Raw genomic sequence first — 13,555 nt, 5'->3', positions numbered from 1 at the left:
CTCCTCGCGGCCGGACCAGGTCGTGGCCGGACGCGCGCACCCGAGCGGCAAAACCCTCGCGCGGCACCGAGCGGGTGACCGGCGCCCCGCGGGGGCGGGGGTGGCGGACCCGTCGTCCCCCCCCCCCAAGCACCGGCACACAACGACGCCGTCGCCGGCGGACAGGCGGCGGTGGCGGCCAGGAGACGGGGGGCCGCGGCGGGCCCCCCCCGTGGGAGCGAACTCGCGAAGGGGCGAGAGAGCGGGCGGGCCACGGTCGGGAGAGGCCAGTCGGGGACGGGCCGGCAGCACGAGGAGGCGGCGGCCGCAGCCGGCGTGGGGAGCGGCGCGCCAGAAGGGCGGCGGGAAACGGGAGAGGGCACCTGCCGGACCCGCGGAGGAGCCCCGCCCGGAGAGAGCTGGCCGAGCCGCGCGGGCGCACCAGCCGGACAAGCCCAGGGCGGCACACGGTGTCATCACCGCCAGCGCGCAACACCAGGCGCACGGGCGGTCCCGCGTGGCCCCGGACGAGCCTCCGGCCGGGTTCCCGTCAACAGCCAACCTCCCGGGAGGGCCCTCGCGGGGGACAGGGCCCCACCGCCCCACCGCCGTCGCCAGAGGCGGGGAAGCCCCCGAACCCTCAACCCGCACACCGTGACGAGCATCCCCCAGCGACGACCGCCCGTCCAGCGTGCCCACCGCCACACCCGGTACACGCCCGGGAGGGGGCGGCAGCGCGGCCGCGACCAGTCGACCGGGGGGAGACTCGGCGGAGGCGAGGAGGGGGGCACGACCCCGCCGGGATGGAGGGCGCGCCGGAGGCAGCGAGGGGCAAGGCCACGCGGAGAGGAAACCGGGGAGAAGACCTCGGGCACAGAGTCGGGCCGCCGGGAAAACAAGCGGGGTCCCACCGCCACACGCGAGGGCGGTCCCGCACCGCCCGCGACGCCAACCCGGCCTCCGGCCCCAGCCCCGGAGCCTCCCACGAGACCCGCCGCCCCGCCACCACAGGGTGGCCCTCCACGCGACAGAGGCGCGCCTGGCCTCCGAACGCCGGCATGCAACGCCACACACCTCGGGCCGACCGAGCCCCACGACCTGGGCCTCTCCAGCTCCAGGGTCCGCTCGCTCACCACCGCGCCCGCGGAACGCCCCCGGGGGGGCCACGGCGGCCGCGCCCCGGGCCAGCGCACACGCACGCGGGCCGCCCGCCGGCTCGGGACCGGGAGCGGGCAGAGGGCCACTCGCAGCAGGCGAGGGGGAAAGAGGGACGCGGGGCCCCCCAACCCCCGGCCGCGCGAACAGAGCCCCGCCGCCACCGCGCGCACGCACACGCGGCACCAGCGGCCCAACATGCGCCAGGAGGCCCGGCCAGGCCCAGCGGGAACCCTCCCCCGACTCGAAGGGGGGAGGCGCGGGCCGCGGTAGGCACAAAGAGCAAGCGCTCGGCCCCCACCCGCGGGGGGCCGGCGGACCCCTGCCCTCCCAGACGGCGGGGAGGGGGGAACTCTCGCCTACACACACCACCGACGGTAGCGTAGCGCACAAGGCAGGGGGCGGCCAATGGGGGAATCCGGTACCCCACGCGAGGCACGCCCTTCACGGATCGCTAGAGAAACGTTCCTCACTGAGGATGGGCCGCACCCAGCCCGGCTCCTCTCCCGACCGGCCGCCGAGACAGCGAGGGGGGATCTGCGGTATGGGCAAGCACGAGGCTTCTGGAGCGTTCGCGGCCGGGGACACCCCAAGGCGACCATCGCCTCGGGGGCCGGACCGGCCCCTGCTCGGCGTCCCGCCACAATCGCTCGCACGCCCGGGCAGCATCTCCCTTCCCCCAAGGGAGGCAGGGAAGAGCGCACGGGCGCCCGCTCGCCTAACACTCCCCGCGCCACTCGGCGCTGGGGACGACAACGCGACCCGCCCCCCACGGAGAGGGAACGGTCAACGCTGTCGAGCTTACCGCCTCGATCCCCCGAGCGAAGCAACAACTGTTCTTCCCCTTCAGGCACTCGCCTCAGAAACCCCCGCAGACGGGGCGAGACTGACAGCGAGGCGGCGGCCGGCCGCGGCAGCGGCACCGGGACCGGGAACAGCACACACCGGCTCAGCCTCAGGCACCTCAGGAAACGACCCGGAGCGCCCCAGGAGCACCGAAGCAGAGGCGCGCCGTCGCGCCGACGCGGCACGGCGGCAGCCCTCCCCGACGCGGGGAGGGCCACACGCACGGCCCTTGGCCGCCCAGAGCGGGCGGCGGGCGGGAAGCACCCGCTACGTCAGAGGACCCCGGGAGCGAGGTCGAGGCCGGGTTCCGCACCCCCGCCCTTCCCCGCACCGCGAACGGGCGGGGAGGGAAGGCGAGGGGCCCGCGGGCAGGACGAGAAGAGCTGGCCCATTCGCCATGAATGTCCGTCCCTCGCCTGGCGCGGCTTTGGTCCGGCCCAGGAGAGCGCAAAGTCACCACATCGATCAGCAGGGTGGGCGGGAGAGACCCGGGGAGCGGGGGGAGACCCGGCGAGGACCGCTTCAAGAGGAGCCTGCTACGGCCTCGCCGGCCCCACACCCCAGGGAGAGCGGCCGACGACACGGAACGGGGAACGCCTGACACGCGGCTCGGAGCCATGGAAGCGAGCGTCGTCGTCACACCGCCCTCGGCGCCCGCAGCGGGGAGCGCACGGGCGGTAAAGGACCACCCGCCACCTCCCCCACCGCCCTCCGGCGCCAGGAGACCGGCCGGCCGGAGGTGGCACCACCGCGAGGGCACTCCAGGCGCACCAAAGAGCCGTCGCACGCAGGCCCGAGGCAGACGGCTCCAGAGGGAACGGGTCCGGGCCACCCCATCAGCCCAGAGCCCCGCACGCACCCGGAGGCCCAAGCTCCCTCCCTCTGGCGGCACAGGCCAGAGGACACCGTGTCAGCACCTACCCGATGGCAGAAAACGGCCAACTCGGGCCAAGACAACCGCGACCGGGGCAATGGGGAACAGTTCACTCACCACTGCCGCCTTCCCCGAAGGGAGTCACGGTCGGCGGACCGCGAAATCGAGCCCATCACCGAGATCCAGAGCCCCTAGGGACAACTGGTCGACCCTCGTTGACGAAGGCACAGACGAGAGGCGGGGACCACCATCCCCAGCGAGCGGGATCGGGGGGCGGGCGGGGAACACGCTAAGGCGACCCACCACCGAAGGACGCCGGGCATAGCCATCAGGACAAGCCCCGGGCGGCGGCCCCCAAAGAGGGAACGCGGCGAGGCCGGGCCAGCACATTCGCGGCCAAAACCCACGAGAGAGAGGGAGAGGAAGCGGGAGAAAAAGAAAAAAAAAAAAAAAAGACAGAAGTCCCGGCGGCCGACCCAGACCGGGCCAAAGCGAAGCCCGTGCCACCGAAGGAGCCGCTCGGACCGACACCCGAGGCGCCCGCGGCCCGGACCGAGCAGGGAGAGAAGACAACCGACACACACACTAAGCCCGCCGGTCCAATATCCCGCCAACGGGCCACATCGGCCCAGCCCAGGGCGACCGAGACAGTTCCGCCGGCGCCGCCCAGCTCCTGGAACTCTGTCTCGGCCACCGCCGCCGAATATCACGCCTTGGCGACTTCCGATGAGAAGACGCTCCCATAAAAGCGGCCACCAGGTGGAGCTCGACAACCGTCAACCAAATCGGGCGAAAGGGACGAGGAACCTCGGTCGGCGTCAGCGGGATCCGCTCCTCCGCAGGGGTCGTAGAACCTCGGAGGGCGTCAGCGGGATCCGCTCCTCCGCAGGGGTCGTAGAAAGTCACCCGGACACGTCCCACCAGCCGGGTCGCCACGCCACAGCGGCGGGCTCGAGACGCAGGCAGATGGGCCCAGCACCCCTAGAGAACCCGGCGGGGGACACGGGCGGTGTGGGACTTCAAAACCGAAACCACCACGGTGAAGCCACTGTTAGGCAGGCAGATTGCTAGGCCGCGGTCGGATCCATCCAGAGAATGGAGGAAGGGACAGAAACACGTAAAAACCCGTCGAAATCGGTTGCTTGGGAATTTGATCTGCCGGTCTTTGGGCTTGGGGTTCCCGCCTGTTTCTGTACCCCCCCCCCAAAAAAAAATGGGAAGATGAACAGCCTCTGAGAATCCTTCCTCCTCTATGTCTGTGGTTCAGTGGCAGAGGGCCGGCCTAGCACATAGGAGGCACTGGGTTTGAGCCTTAGCGCGGCATACAAAAAGGAGGAACAAGTCGAAAGAAGGCGTGCTGCACGTCCACCTACAACTACTCCAAAAAAGAAAAAAAAAAAGAATACCGATCATAATAGGAAAAAGGGATTTTTCCTTGTGGAGTTCCATTTTGTCTGTCTGGCCACGTTATCTTTCTTTTTGTTTGTTCGTTTGTTCTGTTTTGTTTTAAGAGAGAGTGAGAGAGAACTTTGATATTTACTTTTTAGTTTTCGGTGGACGGACACAACATCTTCGTTACGTGGTGCTCAGGGCCGAACCCCGACCGCACGCATGCCAGGCGAGCGCGCTGCCGCTTGAGCCACATCCCCAGCCCCTTTTTTAACTTTTACTTATTTTTCTTTTATAAAGACAGAGGGCAGAGGCGGGGGGGGGGAGAGAGAGAGAGAGAGAGAGAGAGAGAGAGAGAGAGAGAGAGAGAGAGAATATTTTGAATATTTTTTAATGTTTATTTTTCAGTATGCAGTGAACACAACATCTTTGTTTTATTTTATGTGGTGCTGAGGCTCGAACCCAGCGCCCCATGCATGCCAGGGGAGCGTGTTATCATCACTTGAGCCACATCTCCAGCCCATGAATTCTTATTTGTATTTGTGTTTTTATTTATCTTTTTTTTTTTTGGGGGGGGGGGTGCTGTGTCTGTTGCTGCTGCTGTTGTTGTTTTCCCTAAGAAATGAGCATATTCTCGAATGGGAAGTCATTTTCCATTGGGTCACAGAGCCAAATTTTACCTTTAGGCACTTGGTAATCAGAAGCTGTAACAGGGCTCTAAGAGCGGCTGCCTCGGCTAAAAAGCCTGGGCCCTTGCCCCAGAGCGAAACAACAACAACAACAACAACAACAACAACAACAACAACAACGGGGGTGGGGGCGGGACAGAAAGCAAAAAGAAAAAAAAAAAAAAAAAAGAATCGAACAAATAATCCAATGGATCCATGGTCCAAGGACGTGAACAGATACTTCTCAGAATTGGATGAAGACGCTCCTCTCCTATAAAAGCGGACACCAGGGGGAGCTCGAAAACCGTCAACCAAATCAGGCTGAAGGGACGCGGAACCTCGGTCGGTGTCAGCGTGATCCGCTCCGCAGGGGTCGTAGAAAGTCACCCGGACACGTGCCACCAGCCGCCGCCTCCCCCCCCCTCCCCCAGGGTCCCCCGCAGCAGCGGGAGGCGCCGGCAGTCTGCCCAGCACCCCTAGAGAATCCGGCGGGGGACACGGGCGGTGTGAGAGTTCAAAACCGAAACCACCACCGCGGTGAAGCCACCATTAGACAGGCAGACCGATAGGCCACGCTTGGATTTATCCAGACGATGTAGGAATTGACAGAAACATGTAAAAATCAGTTTGAAATCGGTTGCTTGGGAATTTGATCTTCTGGTCTTTGGGCTTTGTGTTTCCTCCTTTTTCTGTACAAAAACATTGGAAGATGACCAGCCTCTGAGAATCCTTTCTTGTCTAGGGGCTGTCTGTATCTTTGGGTCAGTGGCAGAGGGCCGGCCTAGCACAGAGTTTGAGCCTTAGCACGCCATACAAAAAGGAACAAATAGAAAGAAGGTGTGCTGTCCACCGACAACATACTACGAAACAGGAGGGGAAAAAAAAAAAAAAAAAAATACTAATCCTAATAGGAAAAAGGATGCTTCCTTGTGGAGTTCTATTTTGTCTGTTTGGCCATTTTATCTTTTTTTATTTTTTATTTTTTATGTATCCATATCACAGAGCCACATTTTACATTTAGGCACTTGGTAATAAGAAGCTGCAACAGGGCTCTAAGAGAGGCTGCCTTAGCTAAAAAGCATGGTCTGTTGCCCTAGACTGAAACACCACATGCTCTGGGATAAATAAAGCTGGAGAGAGCTTGCCATCTCTACCTTCATTTTGATCTGTGTGCACATATTACGCACTGTTTCATCTAAGACGTAGCAGGGCAACAATATCTGTCAGCCCTAAATGGACCCAACCCCTGCCCTCCCCAGCCACACAGGAGACCACAGTCTGAGCAAGAGCACTTCACGGTGTTGTCATTCTGGTGTTGTGGCTCAGTGGTACAGCACTTACCAAGTACGCATGAGGCACAGGGTTCAATCCCAGCACCACATTAAAATCATCATCATCATCATCATCATCATCATCATCATCATCATCATCATCATCACCTAAATAGACAAAATAAACATATTTATTTATTTATCTATCTATCTATCTATCTATCTATCTATCTATCTATCTGTTTGTTTATTTATTGGAGGAGGCCTGTAAACAGGGATTGAACTCAGGGGCACTCACTGACTACTGAGCCACATCCCCTAGCCCTACCTATCTATCTAGTATGTTACTTAGAGACAGGGTCTCACTGAGTTGCTTAGTGTCTCACTTTTGCTGAGGGTGGCTTTAAACTCTCGATCCTCCTGCCTCAGCTGAGAGAGAGAGAGAGAGAGAGAGAGAGAGAGAGAGAGAAGCATCTGGGATGACAGGCATAGGCCACTGTACTCAGTCACTTATTTATTTTCAGTATGACTTCAAGGTACACACAAGACAATCACTGCCAGGCGTAGGAGGAACGTAGCACCTTGATAAACAGTCAGATCTTTGAGGAAGCATTAAACAATCTTAAGGTAGTGTGCAAATCATTCAATAACCTCAGAATACCTACATGAGGGTTGGGATTGTAGCTCAGCGGTAGAGCGCTTGCCTTTGCATTCGTGAGGCCCTGGGTTCGATCCTCAGCACCACATAAAAATAAATAAATAAATAAAGATAAAGACATTGTGTCCATCTACAGCTTAAAAAAAAAAAATGTTTAGAAAGAAATAAATAAATACCTACATGAAAACCAGAGAGAATTAAAAGAAAAGATGGATACATCAATTATGGCAAAGAGACGAGAACACTCGTCCCTTAGCAGCTGATGACATAGGCCATAAATAAATAATCAGTAACAAAGGACAGCAGAAGCACATCACGAACAACCCACACCTAATGGGCATGCTCAGAACACTGCAAGGCCACCACTGCACAGCAGACCTTCTTCCTTTTTTTTTTTTCTTTAATAAATATTGATTTTTCAGTCGTAGTTGGACACAATACCTTTGTTTTATTTATTTATTTTTATGTGGTACTGAGGATCGAACCCAGGGCCTCACACATGCAAGGCGAGCGCTTTACCACTGAGCCACAACCCCAGCCCCAGCAGACCTTCTTTTAAAGTGAATACGGAATGTTTACCAAAGTTGACCATAGAATGGAACATAAACCCAATCTCGACAAAGTCTAAAACATGAAATCACACCACAACTCTTCTCCGAACACCACAAAAAGTAATCTGGAGGTCAGGCATGCTGGCCACTGCCAGGATTCATTTCAGTCAGACTGATAGGCCACGGTTGGATCCATCCAGACGATGTAGGAATTGACAGAGACATGTAAAAATCAGTTTGCATCTTTCACAAACTCTTGAGAGGGGCAGGTCAGGGGTCGAGGTGAGATTGAAATACCCCCAACAAAGTGTCAACTTTATCAGACCAGTAACCTAGATAAAGCAGGTACTTGTACTATTCCTTCTCTGTGCCATTGTGTTCTTTTTTTTTTTTTTTTTTTTTTTTTTTGGGGGGGGGGGGGGGAGGCGTGGTTCCAGCCACTTTGGGTTCCTACCAGTTTGTCTGCAAGGGAAAATTTGTTTTCTGCCAGGCTGGGGTGCCAGTTATCAGGGCGGGGAAGTAAGATGCTTACACTAAACCGGGCTTGCTTGGGGCAGGTCTCAGTTCTAATTTACATAACAACAGGCAGTGCAAAGTCTCTCCCACTGCCCCTGAAGGAAGGAAAATATGGCCTCTCCAGGCTGTTCACAATTCCCAGCCTGTTTCAAATTCCAGTATGGTTTCCCGTATCTGTTTTAAGGGTCATTTTGTCTCTCTAACTCTGCATTTATGCTGACCGTTTGGTTTAAAACTAAACTAAGAGGTTAATTTGGATATCACTTGTTTCAGAGCATTTGTTCAATGTGTCCACCAGCATTTCATTTCTCTCTCCTGATGTTCCTTAATACCCTGATTGCTTTGGCCTCCTTCTCCTGGATCATGTGTCACTTGCCCCCCAACCCTTTGGTATAAAAAGAAACCTAGGAGGAGATTGATCCTAAAGAAAAGGGGTGCTCCACTAAGTGAGAAACTGAAAAATCAAGTGATTAAAAAGAGTTTGGTGTGGAGAAAGAGACGGAAATGTGTGTGTGTGTGTGTGTGTGTGTAAGTTATAGAGACAGAAGGAGACAGACTCTTGTACTTCAGGGTTTTTGTTTGTCTGTCTGTCTGTCTGTGTGTTTGTTTGTTGTCTAATAATTACAGGGTTTCAATTGGAAGCTCTGCCCTGGGTAATTCTTTCCAATTCTTACAAAGTAGTAACTGTGGTTATGTTCATTTCTGCTAATGATTCATTTTTCCTGCTTTTTAAATTCATTGATCACCCGGAACTTTTTTTCGTTTGGGGCAGGAGGGGTCCAAGTGCTTGAGAGATTTTTTTTTTTTTTCTTTTCTCCCCCCCCCCCCCCTGTGTCATTTGAATGGAGATTTGGACCTCTGACTAAGAGTAGAGTTTTCTAAGAGAAAAGAGAAGAGCTCTAAGGGAAAAGCAGGGGATTAGATAAAAAAAAAAAAAAAAAAAAAAAAAGCCTTTTGAAACCAAACCATTGTTAGGTAAAACTGCTTACTCTCTGCCCTGAATGAGTAGAATCTTAAAATATGTGATATGTTTGGGTGAGTTCAAGGTGTCTTTGCGATTCATCATCTGAAGTGGCACCCCCTCTCTCCACTGAAAAGTCTTAACTGGGCCTCTTCAGAAATCTTCACCCAGACTGGTTTTAGGTCTGTCAGCAAGGGAGTCTCTGCAAAAGAATTCGAGGTGGATAAACTTCCTATTTTCGTGTCGCCCTGTTTACTTGGCCACTGGCCGAGAAGACACCAGCACTCCAGGTGCTGGAAACCCCCTTACTAGTTTTTCACAAACATATCCAGAACAGTACTTTGAAGAAATGTGCAAACAAGGCCTCTGGCCTTGAGCTGGGCTTCACCCAGAGGTCTACATTGTTAAGATACGAGAAGTTACCGACTGGACTCCATGGTTACAGCTGGCAGGGAGAGACTAGACAGGGGGGAAGAAGCTCTCCCCTTCTCAGGTGTTGTCCTCGAAGGGTTCACATGCCCAGAACAGTGAGAGGAAAAAGCTGCTTTTATGTGAACTTCTGCAGACCGTGAATTTCTGAGCCCCTCCCCTTACGTGCTCGGTATAAAACTCTGAAACTACCTGAACTCGGGGTTCAGGGGATTGATTCATTCATGACAGCAAAAGCCGTGTCCTCTGAACCTGGCAGCGGCCAAATAAAACCCCATTTCCTGCTCTGTTCGGTCGGTGCCTTGCCTCATTTGTCCCTACAACACATCCATGCAAGGAAGACTTGATCAAACCAGTAGCCTAGGTAAAGCAGGTTCCAGGTTGCTTTTTGCCACCATCACCAACACCAACCCCTTCCCCCTTGCGCCCCCCCCCTTCTTTGCAACTGAGAGATAAGCTAACATGGGTCACTCTGTATGCAATGAATACCAATAATTTCTTCTGATTTTTTTTTTGAATTACATACAAACAAACAAACCAAAAACCATGAAAAGTATCAACTATGTGACTGAGAATCAAGAAGAGTAATTCACTCATGTAAATTCAGAAATTCGGTAAGGTGGTTGTTGTTTCTGCTGCGGTTGTTGCTGCTGTTGTTTGTCCTTTTTTGTCTTTTTAAAAAAATTTTCTCCCAACTGTCGAATCGAGGAAAAGGGGTGGGGGGAGGTGGTGGTGGTGGGGGTCAGAAAATGTAACAGGGGTCCACTTTATATGCTTTGAGTATAAGTCTCACTGCTCAGCCACTGAGGCTCATGTCAAAACCCATATCCTTTTTCCTTTCTCTTTTCCCTTCCCCCCCCCTCCGTCATCACAGGTGAAGCTACATTGACTTTCAGGGTGGGTTATCTGCCCATTGGCTAACAAATATTTAGAATTTCCATCCAGAAAATCACTTTTTCTGTTTGATAACCTTGCCAGGCCTCGGATGCGTTAAAACAACAGAGTGTCAGCAGAGTCATCAGAGTTTTGCTGCTGTAAAGGTTTAGTTCTTATGTTTTCTTATTATAATAAATTCCCCCTCTTCCTTCTGAGATGCTTTGCCTCTGGGCAACACCCCCCAACACCTACACACCTCCCCCCCCCCCCTCTCTCTCTCTCTCTCTCTCTCTCTCTCTCTCTCTCTCTCTCTCTCTCTCTCTCTCTCTCTCTCTCGTTACCGCAGGGCTCCGTAAGTTGCTGAGGCTGGGCTTAGTCTTGTGATTCTCCTGAATCACCCCACATCTCCATCTCTGCCACTGGGGATGTGTGCACATCTGGGGACTAGAGTAGTATGCTGTGTGTGAGAGATTTTTTTATTATTCAAAAGTCGGTACACTTAAAGACATATAGGTTTCCTACACTACACGAGAGTAGTGCCCTTTTTATTAGAACGTGTATTGTACCGAAGCTCTAAACTTATCCCGCAGTCAGTGACACATGTGGAAGTTCTACCACTTGAATTCGGTGTAACATTCAGATTAAAAAAAAAGAAAAGAAAAGAAAAAAGATCTGTGCTTGGGGCTGGGGATGTGGCTCAAGCGGTAGGTAGCACGCTGGCCTGGCATGCGTGCGGCCCGGGTTCGATCCTCAGCACCACATACAAACAAAGATGTTGTGTCCGCCGAAAACTAACTAACTAACTAACTAACTAACTAGATATTTAAAAACTCTCTCTCTCTCTCTCTCTCTCTCTCTCACTCTCTCAAAAAAATAAAAAATAAATAAAAAGATCTGTGCCATTAATGACCAGTTTTCACATCTGTTAGTTTTGATTGAATAAGTAAGGGTTTGTTTTGTGATCGTTTGTTGAAAGAACACTCCTGTACCAGGTGAGTGGCACTGTTGCCTGAATGCATAAGAGTATTTGTCCACTTGAGTCCAAGCTGTTCACCTAGGTCCAACTGTTGGTGAGCAAAAACCACATCGCGGCAGTTATCTGGCCAGAGTCATAGATTCTGAGCGTGGCTTCCAAAGTCAAAGGTCAACGAACGTATGTAGGACTTCTAGGCAACTGTGATGTGAAGATGTCTGGGCTTGTTGTACAATAAATGTGTCTGTGTTCCTTCAGCGAAGAAGGAAATGTATGCATTCTAGAATGCAAAGCTTGGGCTAGGGTTTTAGCTCGGTAGTAGAGCACTGGCCTGGGACGTGTGGAGCGGTGGATTCGATCCTGATCCTGAGCACCACAGAACCAAAAACAAAGGGACAAACAAGCCGATAAGGTAAAGATATTGTGTCTGTCCCCCCCCCCCCCCAAGGGGATCAGGAGGAGGTTCAGAGAAGGATTGTAAGCTCATAGCGAAAGTAACCTCGCGAGACCCCTGTCTCCAAAAGAAAATTGGTGATAGTAAAAGCAAATGGGATTCCGTTTTGTTTTACGTCTCCATTCTGTAAAACAACCAGGCCAAGTAGAAGGGTCATGACTGGGGCAAGATGTTCTTTGCCTTTTGCTATAGAAACCTTTAAGGAAGGACATGGGACGTTGTTTCTGTAACTAGCCCATAACGGGGCTACGCTTCTGTCACTGGAGTGGCTAGGCTGATTGTGATTGGCTGAGCGTCCCTCCGCCTGACTTCACTCTCCAGCTTCTGGAACTTGGCTTGTTTGCATTAGCTAGACGCCCCCTCCCCCCAAAACGTCCCTTTTGCAGGTTTCAGGCTTATAAGGAGCACCCTTGCAATTGTTTGAGGCTGGTCAGGGGAACAGCTGTATGTTCTTCTGGTCAGTCGCCGCTAGTTGTGCTTTAATAAAGGCTTGATTCCTTTATACGTGAGTGGTCTGGAAGTCAGTTTTTGAAACCCCGGGGACCAAGCTTTAACTAGAACGAACGAGCGAGCGAGCGAGCGAGCGAGCGAGCAAGCAAGCAAGCAAGCAAGCAAGCAAGCAAGCAAGCAAGCAAGAAAGCAAGCAAGAAAACAAACGAATAGATAGATAGATAGATAGATAGATGATAGATAGATAGATAGATAGATAGATAGATAAATTGAATATGAGGATGTGGCTCAGTCACTGGTCAAGTGAGTGCTTCTGGGTTCAACTCATAAATCAATGGATTTACCAAAAATGTATAAAAATATCTTTATAAAAAGGGGATGTTGGTTTAGCTCAGTGGTAAACTGTGTCTGTGTTCAGTCCCCAGTTCCAGGGTCCAGGATGAGCCTGCGTGAGGGGCTGGTTTCTGGTTCCATCCCCACCAAGGAAACCCTGACATGAGTATGGGGAGATGTATTCGGCTATTGGAATGCCAAGGGTAGAGTGATTTCCATGTGGATCTCCCCCCAACCCCCCACCCCGCCCTTTCTCTGTGTGGGCAAGGTCTCTTCTAGTGTCTTGATTTCTTTTATTTATTTATTTGGCCTAGTTGGAAAGAATGTGTTTGTGTTATTAATTTCTTTTTATCTGGAGCTGAGGATCCAACCCAGGGCCTCGAATATGCTAGGCGAGCTCTAACGCTGTCCAGCACAGCACGGGAGGCATCTTGATGATTTTTTTTCTTTTTTTTTTTCCTTTTTTCTTTTTTTTCCCCTTTCCCGGTGGGCACTTTGCGATGAGATTTCCTTGCCTGTTTGGGTTGTTTGAGTCTCTCTTTGTTCACTACTTTTGTTTCTTTTGTGATGCTAGCCTGGGGAAGAAACCCAGGGCAGGGCCTTGGGCATTGGTCCACAAACGGTCTTGATGGCTGGGCAACACCCTCACCTTTTTTCCTTTGTCTCTTCTTCCCCAGAAAGTAAACCCAGGAAGGGCCTCCCTCTCCTTCCCCCAGGCCCAAATCCATCCTGCTTGGGTTTGGTGCGCAGCAGACAGGTACACACTGGAGACACACACACACACACACACACACACACACACACACACACACACACACACAGAGAGAAATGGGGAAACATCACTGTTTTGTTTTGGTTTATTTCTCTCTTAAACTCATCCAGGCCCTCCCTCATAGCTCTCAGGGGTGGGGGAAGGTGTTTACCATGGACCTCTAGTGGTGACAGCCTTGGGAGCGAACTACTGCTGGGGAATTGGAGTTAGTGGGATGGGGGAAGTGTGGATTATAGTTCAAATTCCAAGGGTCGGGCAGAGGCACAGAAGCTATCTCCTAGGTGGGACATCTTAAAGGCTAAAGGAGGAAAAACGACCAACCCCCCCCCCCCCCAAAAAAAAAAAAGAGTTCCAGGGGTGAAAGCGGTATGTCCCCCCCACCGCCCAGTGCTTCCCGGAC

The 13,555-nt window shown here is 53.4% G+C and overlaps 2 long non-coding RNA genes across 2 annotated transcripts in view; both read right to left on the bottom strand.

Moving 5' to 3' along the window:
- The window catches only part of LOC144372604 (uncharacterized), an 18,026-nt gene extending 13,511 nt beyond the window's left edge, over positions 1-4,515 (bottom strand). The window contains exon 1 of the long non-coding RNA XR_013432564.1: positions 4,261-4,515. This is a non-coding gene — a long non-coding RNA (uncharacterized LOC144372604). The remainder of the gene's footprint in view (positions 1-4,260) is intronic.
- Positions 4,516-4,620: 105 nt separating this feature from the next.
- On the bottom strand, positions 4,621-6,599 carry LOC144372603 (uncharacterized). The gene is made up of 2 exons (XR_013432563.1): positions 6,253-6,599; positions 4,621-5,600 (listed from the first exon to the last, which is right to left on the bottom strand). It is a non-coding gene; the product is annotated as an uncharacterized LOC144372603 (long non-coding RNA).
- Positions 6,600-13,555: the final 6,956 nt, after the last annotated feature.

The sequence above is a fragment of the Ictidomys tridecemlineatus genome, unplaced genomic scaffold, assembly GCF_052094955.1.
Source record: "Ictidomys tridecemlineatus isolate mIctTri1 unplaced genomic scaffold, mIctTri1.hap1 Scaffold_1376, whole genome shotgun sequence".
NCBI classification, from domain to species: domain Eukaryota; kingdom Metazoa; phylum Chordata; class Mammalia; order Rodentia; family Sciuridae; genus Ictidomys; species Ictidomys tridecemlineatus.
This window is presented reverse-complemented; position numbering and strand designations above follow the sequence as displayed.